Source organism: Oryzias melastigma, linkage group LG14 (assembly GCF_002922805.2).
Source record: "Oryzias melastigma strain HK-1 linkage group LG14, ASM292280v2, whole genome shotgun sequence".
Classification (NCBI taxonomy): Eukaryota; Metazoa; Chordata; class Actinopteri; order Beloniformes; family Adrianichthyidae; genus Oryzias; species Oryzias melastigma.
Window position 1 is genome coordinate 12,937,616 of NC_050525.1, and position 19,680 is coordinate 12,957,295.

The window sequence follows — 19,680 nt, forward strand, 5'->3', positions numbered from 1 at the left end:
GTGGACAAAATAATTAGTTACAAAAATATTGATATTTAATTTTTTTATTGGGACCAGGCTGTTTGTGTTTTAGATTGAGTCATTTTACTTATGGATGGATGAAGTAAAATATATTGTGTGGTTGATCCAGAACAGTGGTTACTATATTCCTTCTTTAGTCCAGCAGAGGGCAGTACTACAACATTTTTCTGTCATGTTGGTTGTTTCTCAGTGAAACAAATGAAGGTCTAGCCTGAAACATTCCTGCTCACTGCAGAATGCAGTGGGGTGGCTCACACAAGAGGAGTCGTTGTAGTTCATGAACAACATGCTGCAATGCTGAAAATATGAGCCAGAGCTGAGGAAGGAGGCGTGGCCCGCTGAAGCAAGAAGAGACAACACTTCCTGTCTGACAGCCATGTAGGTAAAGATTTGAAGAAACAAACTCGTTTCCCATTTGACTTGTTTATCACATTAAGAGATAAATATGTGTATATCAAAATATATTCAATCAAAGTAGAGATGATTTAACCACCTTGCTAACCTCATTGTAAAACTATCCAAACTCAAGTTCAGCCAATCAGTGTTTTAGAAATTAAACATTTTTCACATTTATTCCTGCACAATAAAATATAAGTAGGTGTTAAAACTTGTGCTAAAGAAAATGAAAATTCACATAAACCATAGTTGAACCTTAAATGTCCCTCCTAATAGAAATAACTAATACTGCTTTTTTAAGGGGAACCGTAAGAAAAAAAATTAAAGTATTTGTCTTACCAACAACTTTGCTTGGTATAATGTCAAAATATGAGAAAATTAGCGAAAGATAATCTATTTATGTTGTCAGAATTTTAATCTGGTGTCAATTATTTTTAATTCATTTGGTTTAAGTTACAAACAATCAGGTTTATTAAAAACTGTTATGATCCAATTATGTCCAGAACATCCCAAATATATATAGTCTTTATGGCACCAACAGATTCAATCAGTTTTTCACAAATTAGCAATTAGATAATAATGAAAAGAAGTCTTTAAATTAAAAAAAAGAATAAGAATAAAATCTGCCACTGTCAAGACAATGACTGGAGACCCAAAAACATCTCCTTTACAACAGGAGCATAACTGACGGTAAACCTCAGGGTCACTCATGTCAGCCTGAACGGCAAGCTTCTTCAAAACACAAACTTGAATAGTTTGATGGTTTCTGCCTCTCAAACTGAAGCAGGGAGTCAGTTCCTTAAAAGAGGGGCTGTGAAAATCCTCCAATCCAATTCTGAGAATTCTAGGAATAACTAGGAATCCTGGAGACCAGAAACAACTGGTCGCCCATCAGTGCCTGGGTGTGCTCCAGCAGCCTCATGACCCTGAACGGGATACAGCAGGTTCGGAAAAATGAAGTGTAATAAGTGTAATTACAAAAGCAGTAAAATATTTCTTGATTAATTGATTTACACGTCTGCAGAATCATTGAGAATCGTTTAAATACCATAAATAACTTAATTATTAGAGGGCAGACAGTAAAACTGTTTTTTGATGCTGATATCATAGATAACCACATGGTGGCGCTGGAGCACTGACTTTGATAACTGCTTCCCTGCTGGAAACAAAAGTTTGGTTAAATCAAACTTTCATGGGTCATCTCCAAGATTAAACATTTGATTATAGTAATGTGAAAAGTAATCTGAAAGATTCATGTATTTATCGTGTTGTTATTAATAATAATAATACATTTTATTTATTTGGCACTCAAAGTCGCCTCACAGTACATAACATAAAAAGCATAAAAACACAACATTCCATGGCGAAAAAGGTACGTTATTGAGTCAGTATTGTCTATGTGAGCCCCTGTATAAGAGGTATTCTGAATTGTTGTTTATTCACCTATTGAGTAGAACATAAAGAAAGAAAACGTAAAATAAATTCTGAATATTAACCAAATTAAAGAGGTTTGCTTGAATTTAACAGGTTTGAGTGCAATCAGCTTTTGCTTCTGTTTGTTTTTTTATCTTATCTGTGGAAAACACGCACACTACCAACGGGGAGGCCTCTCCTCCACCACCTCCTCCTCTTTGCCCCCCAACCCACACCAGAGCTGCTGACCTTGTAACACTCACATAACCATATGGTACGGCCGGGTCGAGGCTCCGCGCTGTAATTAGGAGGACGGTCTCCTGGCCCTCCAAAGGGGCCGAGCAGCAGAGTTCAATCTGATCCCGACCTGAGCATCACTCATGGACTCTCAGGTATGTATCTGCAGCTTAGTGATTAAGTTCAGTTTAATTTACTCTGGATTACCCTGTGAGAAATGTAAAGAATCTGGAAAACTTCCCCTGGACTGTTCAGTATTCATCTCTGAGTCACACTGGTTGAAGTTTAAGCTAAATATGTTCTGAAAAAAGAACCAATATCGACTATGAATCGGATCAGCAACCTCAGATTCCATCTTTGCCCTCAAGTGTTTGTACCTTTATCTGTCTTGGGCAGAAACAGATATTTCTAAACTGAAAGGAGGCTTTGGGTGAAATGAACCGTTTGGCTATAAAAATGGTGACTCTGTCAATGATAGCCGGTAAAGTCTCTAAAGTGTCACAGAGAGATCTCCTCTGCTGCTTTCTGAAAAGGAGACAAGGGGGCGGGGGTGAAGCTGTGCAAGAGAGGGAGAGAGAGAGAGGGAGAGGGAGGAGGAGGAGAAAGAGGGGTTGGCTTTACTGTGATGTGAATGGAATAGAATCAGCGCGAGAGAGAAAGAAGGAGGAGGACGGCACAAATCAACCTGCCTCTTGACTTCAGCAGCAGAATAAGAGCGCCAGAGGAGATCAGGAAGTGTTGGAGGCTTTTTTTTGTTTTTTTGTTTTTTGTTTTAATTTTATTTTATTTTGGGAGAGAGGAAGAGGACACCAGCCGGGAGGAACTGCAGGAGGAGAAGGACCCTCGGCGTGGAGATAGATAGCAGAAAAATGCTGTCATGGGGAGAGAAGGGGAGGGAGTCGTCAGAGAGAAACAGGATGAAACAAGGCAGGGTCGCGCTCAACTGAAACGTGGAGGTAAGCCTTTTCTTTCTGCTGCGAGGATCCACATTCCAGCCTCGCTGAATCCTCTTTTTCATGGTAATGAATTCAGATGTTTGCCACATACCTCTGTACAGGCATCCATACGCTCTGACGGGCAGACAGGGACAATGTATGAGAGCCGGAGATGATGGGAAATAATAGGGTTGGCATCATCATATCATGCAGCTTGTCCTCCCTTTGCCTCGCTGCCCATTGTGCTTATGTCACCCCCACAAACACGTCTCAGCTCAGTAAGATGTGCCTGCCATTTATTCCCCGGCGTCAGAGAGAAGCTCCCCAATCTTTGTCGCATTTCATCCTGGGCCTGCCCTCCTCCTCTCCTCTGCCGACACCAACAACCCCCCCCACCCCTCTCCCCACACGACCATCTTCCCCGGCTCCCTCTATTGTCCGCGCTTCGATGAGGCCTGGTTGTCTCAAAAACTGTGCGATGACATTGTTGAGGAGGCACCGTGGGGCTGCAGGACTGGGGGGCAATGTGGAGGAGAAGGGATGGAGGCACACTTCTTAGAGAGTGAAAGAGGAATGAAAAACGGACAAAAAAAAGATCAGTATCTAATTTAGAAAGAATACAAACCAAAAAAAAAAAGCCATCAGTGTGCTGGGATTTATGAGGGATGAGAGAGGATTGAGTGATGTGCACACAATGGAGAAGCTGAACTGGGGTGTTGTTTTCAAGGTGGCAGGGGAAGATGAGGGGATGCAGGAGTCAGGCTCCCTCCTCACCACCCTCTGCACTCAATGATTTAAGATGGGGTGTTTATGAGATGCTGGGGCTTCAGGGCCAGAGAAGCAGGGATGGAGAGCTGAGGACGGCTAGCTGCAGCTTACATAAGCCAGTGCACTCAGAGGACGGGCCGTCTCATTTGCATGGAGTCCTCTTTGCAGTGATAAGAATTCAGTTTAGGCCTGATGTGACTGAAGGAAGGAGCTGTGTGTTTTCTCAGGCTGACAGATGGGAGGGTGGGGTGTTTTTTTTTTTTTTTTTTATGGGGTCAACTTGGACTGGGCAGTGAGGACTCCACTCCTCCAACACTCCAACATAATGGTGCTCTCTGATCATCCAGCCCAGCTGCTGCTGCCACCTTTGGTTCCACCACACTGTGTTAGCACCATCCAGTCGACAGTGAAAACGACTAAAACATGAATTATAGTGATGGAACAGGAAAAGAACAGTTTGACGTTTGGTGTTTAATTTACCGTCTTTAGGTTTTGCGGGAGCCTTGCAGAACTGCTCTCTAATTGCCATCTTCCCGGCAGACATGTTTTCTGCTAATTTACTCCACTGGTAATGGTGTAGCTATTAGGACAAATTGGATTTTATTATTTTCCTAATTCAAATCACCTTAAACAACTTCATAGTGGGCTGCTATTACTTCCCAGCACGAGCCTTTTGTGTTTGTGAGGAGGAAAAGAAAGAGTTTTGTGGGTCAGAGCTGCAGCAGATGGTCGTTTTGAATACATTTATTGCTGTTACCAACTCACAGTTATTTTTCTTGATAAACCATCTCTGTGGGAGATGTTCTTGTCCAGGTATCAATAGAAAAACATGGAGACTTGACCTAGAGAGCCAAACTTTTACTTTCCTTCACCAAGCAGGAATCGGAAGCCCAGCCCTTCTAAAACTATATTCACATCGCCCTTGGCAACAGGCGGTCAAGCAACCACTTCCAATAAAAAATCTATGTAAATGCACATATATGTATTTTGGGCTTTTGTGTTCAAAAGTCTTGCAGTCACGTGTAGCTAAAACCATTTTTTGGTACTACGTACAAAACATGCGGCATTGGTCTTTCAAGCGTTGAAAGTTAAACCAGTTGAACTCTGACCAATCAGGGACTCAGATTTGGTAGTGACATATGGTTAGCATTCATTTTGAGTCACAGAAGTGCAAACAGTTTAAATATATTAATCATTAGAGATAAATTAATAAATGTGGTTTGTCCCCAGCAGGGAATTATATAACGCACAATCTTTTGTATATTGGAATAGAGCTGTGAAGGATAAAACCTTTGCAAGATTTGCACCGGTTGACCTTTCACACCAAGACTCTTAAAACTAACTGTTGGTGGCTGACATGTGGTAATGTTGTTCATCTTTGGCATATTTATGTCAGTGGTCGCCAATCAGCTTTCACTGGTAGAGAGATTCTACCGGATTCCTGATTTATCCGGGCTGGGGACCGGCACAGGGAAACCCAGACTTGGCTGCCCAAAGTATCCAAAGTGACTGTGAAGGCTCTTGGGAATTTTGAACCCCCAAAAAAAGCCCAGGGCTGTGTTTTGATGATGAATACGTTGATGGAAACATTTCTTTCCAAAAAATTGTTCAAACGCAATGCATTGTGGTCTATATTCGCTAATGTAGTGGACACTGATGCACACTGGTTTTTCACAAAGGTTTCTGGGAAATTTCTAGGGCACTCAAATTTGGAAATGTAGATTCGGACAGCAATAGAAAATGGCAAAAACATCATATAGTGAAGGAATTCAGACATAGCACAAGGGCTAAAAGAGCGTTGAAGAATGCGTTCTTGAACACGTGTCACATCATACCCAGTGTGAACACAGCAGCAGTGTTGCACCGATGCAAAGTTAGATGTCAATTTGTTTCTTTCTAGCAGTCCAAGATAGTTTTACACTATTTTGTCTGGTGAATTTGGAAATCAGGCTGCATGGTGGTGCAGTAGTTAGCATTCTTATTGCAGCAAAGTTTAAATCCCAGCTGGGACTTTTCTGTGTGGAGTTTTTGTGTTTTCCTAACACATGAGGAGGTTTTCTCCGGGCACTCCGGTTTCCTCCCACAGTCCAAAATCATGCAGGTGTGACCCTGCAACAGATTGGGTGTGTCCCGCCTACACCCATCATGAAGATGGACGGAAGTTTGGAAGCCAGAAACAATAAAAAAAACTCTGTGGCCCGCCCCCATCTACTGTAAAAGTTTATATTTCACTGTGCTGTTGTAGATGTGCTATTTATAGGATTTAGAATAATTTATGTAGGATAGAAAAGGGTTAAATGAGCTTTTTCTGCTCGTAGCTTTCAGAAAAGGGCCAGCGCTCACGGCTGATGGGAGCTGCTCTCACTCTGCACTGAACCGTATCAAGAGTGTCCATGTATGATTTAAAAAGCCGTACGGTAACCAGGCAGATTTTCATCAACTCTGAGTCAGCCGTATCATCTCCCTCTTTCGAAGCCTCTTGGCAAGACTCTGCTCTGCAGGCTCTGAGCTAAAGGCTGAGGGAGGAGGGCAGGCAGACGCGCGGAGCCTCCCCCTCATCGAATGACAGGATGCTGGCGGTGTAAGCCCCTCGGGTGGATGCTTTTAGCTCCCGATGTTCAGCCATCCCCACCTCAGTCTGTGACCTTAACAGAGGACCCAAATGCAACGGCATTTAAAGCGACTTCTGATTGTCCTCTGAAGCAGGACAGCACAGATTAAGTGGCGGCGCATTTGTTTCATCATAGGAAGCCATCTCTGTGAGTTAACAACATTTACCAAACATTAGAATGGTAATTGGATTTTTCCTCTCAAGAATACTCAAAGATTGAACACAAGAGTTTTTCAAAAATCAAAGAGGAGAGAAATGCATTTCAATTACTGACTGTTTTGATTCATCTTAGCAGGAAAACAGTGACACCGAGCCAAGTCTGTGCAGCAACAAAAGCCTGACGTAATACTCCAGAAAAACTAAATTTAGAAGCTGCTGTCTTCATGAGACGCTTTTATGAAAGCATGGGTGAACCCACCAGCAGCAAACCTCGAAGAGCCCCTTCCCAAACCAAGGTTTCATTGTCCCTAATCACAATGCCAACTCAGGGATTTCATATATACATGAGACCATTAAGCGGTGCAGCAGATCCTTATCATTGTCCTGGACGCTGTTACCAGAGAAGAGCACTTCAGGGGATTCAGGGCCACTGAAAGCGGAGCGGCCATTCAAGCCCACATCTCTTGGTCAGCAGGGATCAAAAAGGCAAAAAAGATTCCCAAGCTGATTAGAGTTTAAAAATACTTGAATGAAGCATTCTATTCTGCAGAGAATGCATGAAACATGAGGGGTTATTGTTGTGTTTGTGTCCGCCGCTTTGTTCTGCAACAAGCGCGAGGAGGAAGTTGCATCTTCAGCTCTTTCATTTGCATGTAAAGGGCTCTTTTAATAAAGAAGTGAGAGCAGGGAGCGGTTTCAGCGCACACACCTTTGGCTGCTGCACAGTCGTGTCGACCCTTGCGGGGCCAAAGCAGCAACGGCGCACAGGAAACTGACAGCAGCGATGTGATCTCAGTGGCATGGAAGGAAACACGGCTGCCTCGGTGTCTCGTGTTTGCTCTGAAAGTAAGTTCTGCCTCACTTCCCCATATTCTCGGTCATTTTTAATAGCATGGCAGCCTTATGTGCCTTCCAGCTGCGCATTATTGTCAATATTTACCAGAGTGAAGACAACTAAGCAGCAGTAATGATCATGTTGGCTCCAGGCGTTCAGTGGCAGACTTCAGAAAGGGGTTTTTTTTGTGTGCAGAACTCACAAAAGCATCACGTTGTTGTTGTTTTTTAAATCCACTAAAGTACAAAATCTGTTGTTGAAGTCAGCGTAATCTACGCACAAAGCATTGGGGGGAAGCTGCCGTTACTCAGCAGCTGTCTGTGCCGCAGTTACTCACATATTGGTGCACGAGTCGCGTTTTTATGTAGGTCAGAAGGGGCTGAGCTGTGGTCTAATGACACAGGACCACCAGGCAGAGGAGAGGCCCATGCCTGTCCTATGAGAGATAAATCACTTTATTTAAAAAATAATAATAATAATGTCCCTGGCTTTATTGAGGCTATAGGGTCACATCTTGAGAAATTTGATATAAGATTCTTAACATATTGTTTAATTCCACCTTATTTGGACATTTACAAGTAAACTGCAATATTGTCATTGACATTAAAGCTAAATGGTACAACCTTCTGCTCATCACACCTATCCCTGCAAATGTTCCTACACTTGACCTTTGTTTGGAAAACAAACCAAAAAGTTCAACATAATTGTGATCAACTTTAAAAAAGTCCTTAAAGTTGCATATAATTTGACAAATTAAGCTCTTTTGAAACAGTTGGTAACTTTACAACTTGAATTTAAACCTTTTATAACAACTTTACAAGATACTTTTTTAAAGTGATTCAAATTTGTTCCACAAATTTATATGACTGAGTGCTGTTATGACTTCCCTACTCTGAAACAAACACTACCATGTGATTATAAACCATAATTCATGTTAATTTTGCTTTAAAAGAAAACTAGTTCCTTACTTTTTTGCTTTTTAAATCTCTTCAGAATTAAAAAAAACTGTATTTGTGTTCGTTTTATAAATATTTCACATATTTCTGCAGATAAGGGTGAAAAAAACATTGAAAAGATATTGAAAATTTGTTTAGTCGCCGCACATGATGCAAAAGTTTCTCCCAATTTAACTTTTTTTTGAGTGTTTGCCCCCAATGATTGCCATTTTTTTTGTTTCTGTTTTGAAAAATTTAATCAGAATTTATTTGAGTACATACAACCAAGCACAAAAACAATGGAAATGTATGTTGGCCGTATTGTCGCACTGCACACACGTAACCCTACCCCTATTATAAATAGTCACCTACAGTAAAAAATGAAACAAAAAAAAAGTATTTTTTTATGTAATCTGTCCTCATTAGCAATAGATTAGATGTGTCGTCTATGAAACGGTTTAGTCTTTTTTCAAGAATAGTTAATGCATTTTGCATCTGCTGAGCTTATAGCGATTACGGCTAATAAATATAAATATCCTAATCCCAACCATACGAAGAAAACCTCTCCCCAATCAAGCTTAATCTCATAATTGACTCAATCAGAATGAATTCAAATATATGATTCTGCACCTTAGAGTTTAAATTGAGAATACTGGAAGGACTCAAGCAGTTGTAGCTTTGCTGCAATCACAGGAGCATTTTAGAGAGAAGGAAGAGGAAATCAGCAGCTCTTCCTCTCAAGTTTGACTTGACAGCTCAAGAAAATATCATGCAAACAGAATCCATCTTCTCCCTGAATGAGGGCTCGCATATGACAGAGGGGTTAGCTGTAGAGCAACACATAGAAGAAACAGTCATAAAGCAGAAGATCGGTTCCTCCCTCTGTCTCTCCCACACATAAACACCCATACGGTGGTTGGTGAGGGGCAGATGTCTTCCTGTCTCCATGTGGACAGCGTACCACATCTCTGAGGCTTGGAAAATGTTTCAGTGTCTGAGGCCTCACACAAAATCACACGTGCTCCCAAAAAAACCTCCACGCAAGTTCACGCTCTGAACTTTTCTGACTTCTCCTTCACGCTCATGGTCTGCCTCAAGGTGCTTTTTTCAGAGCGTGCAGGAAGTGGCAACGCTCAGTGCTGATGTCATGGCAAGTAGCGTGTCGCACAACGACGGCAGTTTGTTAACATTTTGAGGTTTTGAGGGACAGAAGCCCTGAAAGTTGTAACTGCCACAAAACAAGGCTGTAATCCTTTGTTGGTTTTTATTTATTAACTATTATAGTAACTGCGAGAGGTCTTCTTTTATGCATCAGATGAAAGGAACCAATTCAGTGAGTAAACTCAGACTCCCCGTATAATCTCAGTCTTCTGCATTTTAGAAACCTCTTATTTTGTCTCCTCAAAAGCTCTGAAAAGAACTGAAACTGGACAAGACGCCTCTGAGGTCGCCCAGCAGATGACCTTTGACGCACGACTTTACTGTAAAACAGGAAGTGCGAGCCCCCAGTGAGGTCATGTGCACAAAAGTACAAATAAATCATAACAAATCAACTCCAGCCAACCGTTGAATAATTAATACGACGGTAACCCTCTCCCCTCATGCCCAGCCACATTAATAATGGATTAGGCAGAAGATTCATTTTCAATTTATTCTGTGGCATCCACAGGAAGTCTGGACCTCCACATTTAACCATCACAATCATGCAGGATGTGACTGATGCAGACAGAAACTGCACCTTTGGGTAAAAACATAACACTTACTACAAAGTACCAAAAGAATGTATTCAATGGAGGGAAGAAATAGGAACTGATTGCTGATTTTGTCAAATTATGAACCAGTTTCATTCAGGAAACTGCAATCAACAAAAATCTAATATCCCAGTATGTTTGATTTGATTTGATTTATTGGTTTGATTAATTAACTGAATAAAACCTCAAGGATATATCAAATTCATTTGAGAAACAAAAAGAAATGCATTAATTAAAGAAAATTCAGGAAAACATAATAAGATGAATCACTCATAATCAGTAATAGAGATGTTGCAGGAAACACATGCAACACACACTTAGATCACATTAGATTAATTAAATATAATGTTTATTAACCAAAGTCAAGTAAAGTTTGATTTATTACCTGAAAAGGAGTGGGAAGAGCCAAACTTATACAATCCAATCCCTATTGAATTGTTTCATTATATGTTTGACATAGTTGTCATAACCCAATCAATCAAGTGAAGATTTTTTGACAAGAACCAAAATAAATTGCTCATTGATTATCTTCTGAAAATATTTCTTAAGTTAAATAGTAATGATTTCATTTAAGGAGTTATGTTTGCACATTTATTTCTAAAGCAACAGGAATAAGTGAATACGGATAATGAACATCCTCCAAAGTGATACTCAAGTAACTGATAATCCGTTTGTTGTTTTTAATTTTAAACTTTAGATATAAAAGCGACTGTAAGGTTTTGAATTTTATTTATTAACATATAATTAATATGAAATCAGTTTCCTAAGGAAAAGTTAACAAAGAACTGGATTCTCAGGTTTTATTCTTTCACTGAAACCTCAGCTTGTTTATTTTATGACCTAACTGCAATCTTAACTTAATACAAATACATTCTTGCATGGTTTTCTGCAGTTCAAGACAAACATGGAAACACTTTGAATCTCTAACATGGATGCAAGCCAGAACTTAATTCTAGAGAACAAAGAAAAATATTTTATGTCAGATTTTTCTAAGTTTGGTCATTCTGATCCCCTGACATTTAATTTACTACAATATAGTTTATCTACACATCTTTTTCATTTTTATATATTTCAATTATGTATGTGTTCCAAACAAAAATGATCTTTTTATATTCTAATTGGTGAGTTAGATGTGTTTTCTTGACTAAAAACCCTTGAATTCTTGAACAGATTTCCATCCATCATTTAATTGAAACCCCATTTATCTTCAGATGTGACACAAAGCTTTTTCACTTTGCAGATTTTTTCTTATTAACTTTTCAACAGTTTTTCTTCCAAATGCTTTTCATTTGTTATCACCGAGCTCTAGCAGCTGGACTCATCATCATCATCGTCTTTGTCTTCTTCTATGGGTCATTTTCAGGGCTGGGTTTAGAAAAAAAAAATCAATCTATTTGAATCAATCTTCACTTACAAGATGCAATATTGATTTTTGAAATCCACAAATCAATTTTGATTTAAAGCCATTTTTTCTGTAGGCTTTAAAAACATACTTATTACCTTTAAAAATAGGAGTTATGTTTCTTTTTGTCAAACAAATGGTAGGATAAAGATGAAGTTTAAAAACTGCTGGCCTGGCGTTTTTCTCTCAGTGTTTTACTCCCATCATGGTGTATCAGCTGTTTTAAAGTCATTAAAAATCAAAAATCATTATTAAAAGTTCCAAAATTGGCTTTGAATTAAAAATTAGAAGATTTAATGGGTTTGAATTGTTTCAAATCATGAATTAAGTTATCCACTAAATTAAGTCACAGGCATATGAAATAAATCGAATCTATTACAGATTCAAGAAGTAAAACCCAGACATGATTATTTGTAGTTTTTCTACATTTGTGTGTTTTCCAGATCAGTCAGGATTCAAAATTTAGTTTTGAAAGACATCAAAAATTTTGATTTCAAGTGAAAAACTCGGTTCAAAGTTGCTTTTACTACCTTAATGCTATTTTTGAAACAACTTTATTTTTCACTAATAGTATTTTTGTAAGACAGCAGCAGGAGAAATTTATAGAATTAAAGTTTTTTCACTTGTATTGGTGAATGGCAACATTTTTTCACATCGGTTTTCTTATGCTTGAAACTCGTAGCTTTTCTCGTCACTTTGTTCTTGTCTTTATGGGTTTTTTTTATTATTATTATTATTTAACAGTTGGGAACTGAGTGCAAGCAAATGCAGGTCTGTGGGGATCAATAGCTCAGAGTGATGTCTGCAAAATATTTGAATAAAAAAAGAGAGTTAAATCACTACATAAAAACAGAGTGCAGCACTTAGAGGGCTCTGGACGCGGCCCAGTTCTCTTTCTGCGGCGTGGTGGCGTTTAAGCGTGGAAGACTGAGCACACAGGGCGAAAGTGTCAGGGCATTAGACCGAACTCATATTCTGAATCTGATCCAGCCACATTAATACTCTTTTACTCCCCTAAAAGCCTCGCATTCGCTGCAGTCCAGTGTCACGGATTCAGGATCTAGGAATGCAAACTGGTCTCAAATGTAGCTGCCGATCGATAGTGAACGTGAGCCTGGCTTTATATTTCCCAGAATCAATCACTATTAGACCTTGTGGTTTAAATCGGCAGGACAGCTTTTAACTAAAAAGACAGAGTGACTCTAGAGAAGCTGACCTCTCCAGACAACACAGCTTTTAAATCAGAAAAAAAAATGTTTTTTAATGTTTTGTTCCTATTTAAAGAGACTTTTTACTACCAATATGACCAATTATGTTGTTGCCAGTTTTTTCTAATAACCCGGTTTGTAGTCTGGACACGTCTATACAGCAGGCAGATGAGTCCAGAGACCTCCTCTTCCTCAGCCATCCGCAATGTGTGCAGAATGTGCTCTTGTTTAGCTCAAAGATGCATCATTATACGTGGAAAAGGGTTCCTTCATTTCCCAAAGTTGGTTTAACATTTTGATGCTTCTCTGCATTAAAACTACTATTACAGTGAAAGTTTCTAGGACTTGTTTCTAGTAGGGGTGTGTATTGGCAAGAACTTGACAAGAAGATACATAACCCAATACATGTTTCACAATACGATAGATATCGCGATAAGACTGTACCAGAACAATTTTTCACTTATTTTTCTTGTTTTTTTTCAGTCTTAGAAAAAAAAAACTCTACTTGAATATTAATGTATCTCCCATTGAAATAAAATAGTAAAATGTGGTTTTAGTTAAGGGTATAGAGAAAAAAATGGATGTATCTCGATATTTGGATTCGGCGATACTTGTATCGATTTAAAATGCTAACAAGATGATATTTACTTAATTATACATGAGCGTTTACTTCAGCATCTTACTTTTGTTTTCCATCTAAACCCCACAGTACACTGAGCCTCTTTGACCAGTTCTGCATCGCGACCAAAACAACAAGATCTCACGAGCTTGTGTTAAATGTTCAGTCAGCCTGGCGGTTTTTGTTGTTCTGAGACACGTAATACTTATCTTTTACTCATATGGGTACCAAACTGTAAACTGTTCCATGTTGTCGCCAGTATCAATATACAGTTCCAGTGCTTAATGTTGTGATCCTTAAAATTTTGTTACACTGAGAGATGTATTGATGTTCAGGTAGAGTTTTTTTTTCTGTCAAAAGTGTTTAATTTTTCTGGTAAAGTCTCGTGATTTATCACGATTTGAGATATGTATCATGTTCCCTAGCTCTTGATAGTACACACTCCTAGCTTTGGTCACAATGTAGAGCTACTTAAAAGGCTCAGTGTGCAGTGCTGCCAACTAGCAGACAAAGGTTTAAGTGGAAAACTAAACTATACCTAATTAAGCATTTTAAATCAATAAAAATATCGCAATATATATCACGATATATTGCTGACTCGATTTTCCCCTACTCCCATAGTTTCTAGTACCAGTCTGGATGCTCCTTATAATTTTGTGCTTGAGCTCTTGATGTTTGTTTTCACTTTAAGACAGTCCATTCCAGACTTCATCACTATCCACTTTAGAAAACATTTCTCAAGGATCCCTTGAAAAACTTTCTAGCCTATGTTAAATTTTTCTTAGAAAAAACATTTTTTGCCTCAGTGGAAAACTGTCGCTCCCATAGAATCAGCCGTTTTAAACTAATTCCCGTTAACATCTATCTGTTCAATACAGCATTTAATGACATGTTAGGAGGACTTCCACTCCCACTATGAATGTCCTTAAAGTCCCAATCCGATCATCTTTTGATCTAGTTTCAAAGCGTTCTCCGTGGTATTTTATTTATTGTCATGCCGTTTTTAGCAGAAAATTTAGGAACGTTTCTGTGTAGTTCAATAAAAATTGATCTTACAGTTTGGGCAGGGCCATTGGTGCAGAGCAACTCCTTCCCCCCTTCCCATCACCCATCTGTTAATGAGCTCTTCCACTCGCTTACCTTTGCAACAAAAATATTGTAACATTAGAAAATTGACAATACTGGAACAGTTTTGAGCCAACTCAGACGAGGTAAATGAAGATGTAGATGGATCTGATTTTCTGCAAGCATCAGAATGACATGAAGTAGGGAGATCATGGCCTATCCTTCATATTTTCTACATCACAATAACATCTTTTTCAAAGGATTTTTTTTTTTTTTTTGCTCCTAATTTACAACAATAAGAATAAAGAAATACTCAGACATGCAGTTTTGAGCTTGATTTACTTCATGTATGTCCCCCATGGTGAAAAAAATACCACAAGAACATGTTCAAAGCTCCAAAAACATGACTTTTATCATACTGGGTGTTTAAGTTCTAAAAATGACAGCAGGCTAAATCTGACGGAGGCAAAAGAGTATAGCAGGCAGTCTGTAGTTGAGGTGGAAGTGTGGGGCAGAAAGGATGACGACATCCATCCTGTCGGGGTTAAATGTCAGTCATCTCTTCCTGTTTTACAGGACGCAGTCTTGCACATGCAGGCGCAGAATAAGTAAGGTGACCATGACTTCCCCAAAACGCTGCATGCTTGATTCGACTCTCCGCCAACTTCCGCCTTGTCAGTTGTACACCAGAGCCTCGTTAACCTTGTCCTGCGCTCCACATGGAAGTGGGCTGCCAACAGTTGAAGTTTTTACCTTGTGAAGATAAATCTGCCCTTTAGAGATAAGCTGGTGCACAAATTAAACAATGGAAGGGCTTCAAAATAGAAATCCACATTTTTTTACATGAAAGCTCATTTTCGGTATTGAAATGCTAAAAACCTTCAAAATATATAGACATCCTTTTTTAAAGTGAGGTAATTGTTTAAAAACAATCTGAAAATTCAAATCATTTTTCAGTTTCTCATGTAGTCTCAGTGTTGTGGATGTTTGCTGATGGGGCAGAACGTCCAAACTGTTGAAAGCTCAGCAGCAAAACATTGACACGTTTAGGCTGCGGCCCCCAGAGTCCACACTTTAAAAAACTGCCATCTGCATAAGGTAAAGAGGGTCTGCAGAGGGCAGCGTGGGGCTTGATGCTGCCCAATCTTACACCAGAATGTAACTTATTTTACATTTTTTTTTAAGAAACCTTAATGAGAGTGGTGAGAAAACATACACCCGTCATAGCGACTTAACTGTAAAAATCCTTTATGTGTGTCTAATTCCTGCTGACCAGTAAAGCGTTTCTGTTAAAGAGCCCACTAAAGGGTCGAGCGCCCTGGGAATGCGGTTGCAGAATTGCGGTTTATGGATTCCATAAATTCTAACATCTGCATCATCAGCCACACGCTATGGAAGGGGATGAGTTTGTGCAACTGTTGCTGTGAGACTGCAGAGGAGAGGGGCCAGCTGATGTGTGCTGCTGAGTGACATCTGTGCAGCAATCTCTGGGAAGAGTTTCAAGTTTCTGCGGCGTCTGTACGTCGGCAGCAGCTGCCTTCTTAAAAGAGGAACTAATCGTCTAGCAGATTGTGCAGAAGCTTGTTTGGGTTACCTGACAGAATCCACGGTGGCAGACTGTTGGTTACATGTATCCAGATGAGAGGATTTTTAAATCTGGAGTCTTGATCTGAACTTTCTGTCCAGAAAGTTCAGGTTCACCCACTCAAACACTGTATGAGACTGATCAGACTAGTTCAAGTCAGACCCGAGACAAGTAAATAAAACCAAACTGAAGGAACGTCAGGCTTATTTGAACCTTTTTGTGGCTTGTTCTGGAATCAGTTTGCATTAAAAGGGGAAGCACCATTCAGAAGCATTTGACTTTTCAGTCTAAGACACAACGTCTGTCTGCTACGTACAGAAAGACACAGAAATGCTCTGGGAAAGGGGCGGGGCATTGAGTTCCTCTTTATTTGTGCTTCTGCTTCAGGTACAGTTATGCACGTTTGCACTTGTTACCAAAGAAAAAGTCGCCTGATGTCTGACAAATGTGCTTTTGAAACAAGCAATAAACAGCACCTATTTGAACAGTTCAGTCAAATAAATAAAAATCAGACAATTGTCTTTTTTTAAGCCACTTTTTAAGCCTCTTTTTAAAAAAATAACACTTAAAATATTCATGTTTACAAGGGGTGTGAATTGGCAATAACCTGGTGACAAAATACATATCCCGATATGGTCTCACGATACGATATATATCGCAATATATCCCAAGACTGTACCAGAACAATTTTTCACTTTTTTAATTTAAAAATATGACTTAGAAATAAAAACTCTACTTGAATATTAATGTCTTTCATTTTAATAACATTTTGAAAATAATTTTATTATTAACTGTATACTGATACTGACCGTAACGTGGTACTGAGTTTCGGTTCGGTACCCATCCCAACTAAGTAGTACATGTCTCATAACATTTAACACAAGCTGGTTCTCGCAAGATCTTGTTGTTGTTTTGGTTGCGATGTACAGCTGCTCAAAGAGGCTCAGTGTGCTGCCAACTAGTGGTCGGATGTTTAAGTGGAAAACTAAAGTAAGACACAGAAGCATTTTAAATCGATACAAGTATCACCAAACGATGTATTGCTGAATCACCCTACACCTTAAATGAATGCTGCTTTCAATTTTTCTGTTAAATTTTGATAAAAATGTTGGACTTTCTGGAGTCCATCTGTTGATGAACAGGACTTGGGTCTGACTCACCCTTTCATCAAACACGGACTCCTTTGGCATCTGGGCGGCATAAACAGTGTCATTGTGGAGCTGTGGTGAGCTGAAGGAAAGCTGCAGCAGACAGGATGCAGTGAAAGCAAGAATTGTCTCATGAATTGAGGCTTTTAGGAAGCCCCAAACTTATTTTCAAGGGTAGAGAGTGAAAAACAACCAAGTCCAGTGACCGCTCTCTGGATTATTGGACTCATTCTGTCTCTGACAAAAATGATGGTGACCTGGAATTATTTTATAAAGTGAAACTAATCTTCAAATGTTTTTTTGTGACAGCAGAAAATGTGGATTGATCACCAAGCATGCAGATTAGGCATTACTTATTGATTTTGCATTTGTAGAAACTGATATTCATGAGACCTTGTGACTGTTTTGGCACTCTCAGTGAAAGCATGCACTGGTTCTCAGCGTAAGAAGCCGCACAGAGACTGTTCTGTGTGAACTAGACATCATCAAGGGAAACCACACATAGCCAGTAACGTCCTGCACACATGAAGAGACGACACCAATTAAAGATGATAATTACATAGCAGTTGGTGCCTTCACACATAATCTGACAGACTGTAATTATGATTAAAAACTTTTGCCTATAGGTTGATGTACCATGAAAACAAGTGGAGCTTTTTTATTATTTTATTAGTCAGATAAAATATTAATTATATTTTGAAGGAAGTCACAATAAATCATAGAAATTTGTTTTAAATATGCGTTTTTAACTACTACTTTTAAGTTTAAGCATCTGTTTCTATCATTTTTATTGAAAACTAAAATCTTGAATCTTAAAAAAATACACCTGTCACATGCAGGTCCATCAGCATTTATTGATGAATATTTGTGAATCATCTACATAATGCTCGCTTTTGAGTTAGAGGAAAGGTGAATATTTTGAAAAACGGAGAGTAGGAGTTGTTATTTTTGCACACAAGGCCTCGGTGAGGATGTTCAGGGGTCAAATACTTCACATCAGGAAATCTAAATCCTGTGTCAGCCTGTCATTCTGCGCAGAAAGAGATCAAATAATCCCACCAGGGTCAGACGAGTAAAAGCATCGCAAAATAAAGTAGCTGGTGACTCTGTAGTCCTGCACACATTGAATCTGACATTTGAAAAGCATAAAGAGATCCGTCACAAGTTTGTTTCCTCTTTTTCTGTGCTTTCTTTTTTTTTTTAAAGCAGTTGAATTGACTTCCTGTTAAAAAGAGAGCTGCAAGTGTTTTGTGGCCCTTGCTTCTCATCGGCGCTCACTGACAGGCTGTCAAAACCACTGAAAACTGGGGAGATTGAAGAAAGTCACATGTGCATTACAGCTAGTTTCAAGTGTGAAGACAAAGAGAGGTGGAATCATTTCTGTGGACTTTTTTTTGTTGTTTATTTGTTTTGCTCAAGCTTTAGTGATCCACTACAGAGCTGCATTAAAACCCAAACTTCCACAATGTAAATGAGTTAACTTTAGGCTGCAGACTTAAAAGGTCATAAAAAATGCCACAAACAATGTAAAAGTAAATGAATCGATGCAGAGTGCGTGTTTTGTGCATGCGTGTCGTGCTCTCTGTGGTAGCTCTGCACCGCTGCACCTGCTCTGTAGGCTGAGAGCACGCGTCAGGAGATACATGTGAAGACAGAGAAAAGACAGACAGGAAGAAGCCGCGCACCTTTCCTGACAACAGCAGAAAGCTTCGTCTGGAGCTGACTGATGAAAGCTTGAAAAGAAAGGTGAAGAACGTCAAAAAAGTGACAGAACAGGCTGATCTTTCTTTGGTGCATGACTCATTTTGATGGTGAGTTAAAATTCTGTTTTTGAAAAAAGGAAGTGAACAGTTTTGAGGGTTTTAATGACAAACGTCTAAATAACTTTTGAAACAAATATGGCTTCTGATGTCATTTATTCTACTAAATTTAGTTAATAAAAAACCCAGCAACCCATGTTTATTTGTGTGTACGAGTGTGAGACTGTCTATCCTTATTTCCCTCATGTTCTGGATCTCTGTCAGTTCACCAGGAAGCCCCCCCCCCCCTCCCCTGTGTGTTAATGCTGTCTATTGTGAGCAGGGTGGATGTGCTGAGCTTTAAGTTTGCTATTTCAGGAAACTTTGGAACGGAAAGTGTGTAAGAGAAAGAATAATTATGAGAAACAGAGGGGATTACTCAACAATGAAACACACGTCAGACCTGCTTCAGTTTTATTATTGGAATTCAATAGTAGTTTACATAAAGCAGTACTTGACCTTTTTCTATTTTTTGGTGATATGCTGCATCAGGTTGAAGTGTGGGTTGTGTTTTCTGCACAGGTGGCTCCTGGATGAAGGCTGCAGGCACTGAGGAGAGCAGACCAACAGATATGGAAAACAGGTTGATGCAGACAGGACCTCTCCTCCACCACAGAGGGCAGAGAGTCGAGCACCAGGGATGATCCGAACCTCCTCTCTTCTCTGGAACCGGATTCAAATGCACATCTGGACGGACCACGGCTTCCAGCGTTCTCACCCATGACAGGTAAAGATCAGAGCCAGTTCGGCCTTCTGTGAGTTAAAGACTCGATTTGACTTGATTTTCATGTCT

The 19,680-nt window shown here is 39.5% G+C and overlaps 1 protein-coding gene across 8 annotated transcripts in view; it reads left to right on the plus strand.

Moving 5' to 3' along the window:
• Positions 1-2,077: 2,077 nt before the first annotated feature.
• Positions 2,078-19,680, plus strand: part of zmp:0000001168 (signal-induced proliferation-associated 1-like protein 2) — a 39,519-nt gene continuing 21,916 nt past the window's right edge. For 3 of the 8 annotated variants that reach the window (XR_002918594.2, XM_024265773.2, XM_036215212.1), the window contains exons 1-2: positions 2,520-3,023; positions 19,410-19,614. The gene's annotated coding sequence lies outside the window, so the exon portion shown is untranslated. Of the gene's footprint in view, positions 2,223-2,517; positions 3,024-7,240; positions 7,387-19,409; positions 19,615-19,680 lie in introns of those variants that run through there. The other 5 variants (XM_024265776.2, XM_024265777.2, XM_036215210.1 and 2 more) reach the window with 4 other exon arrangements.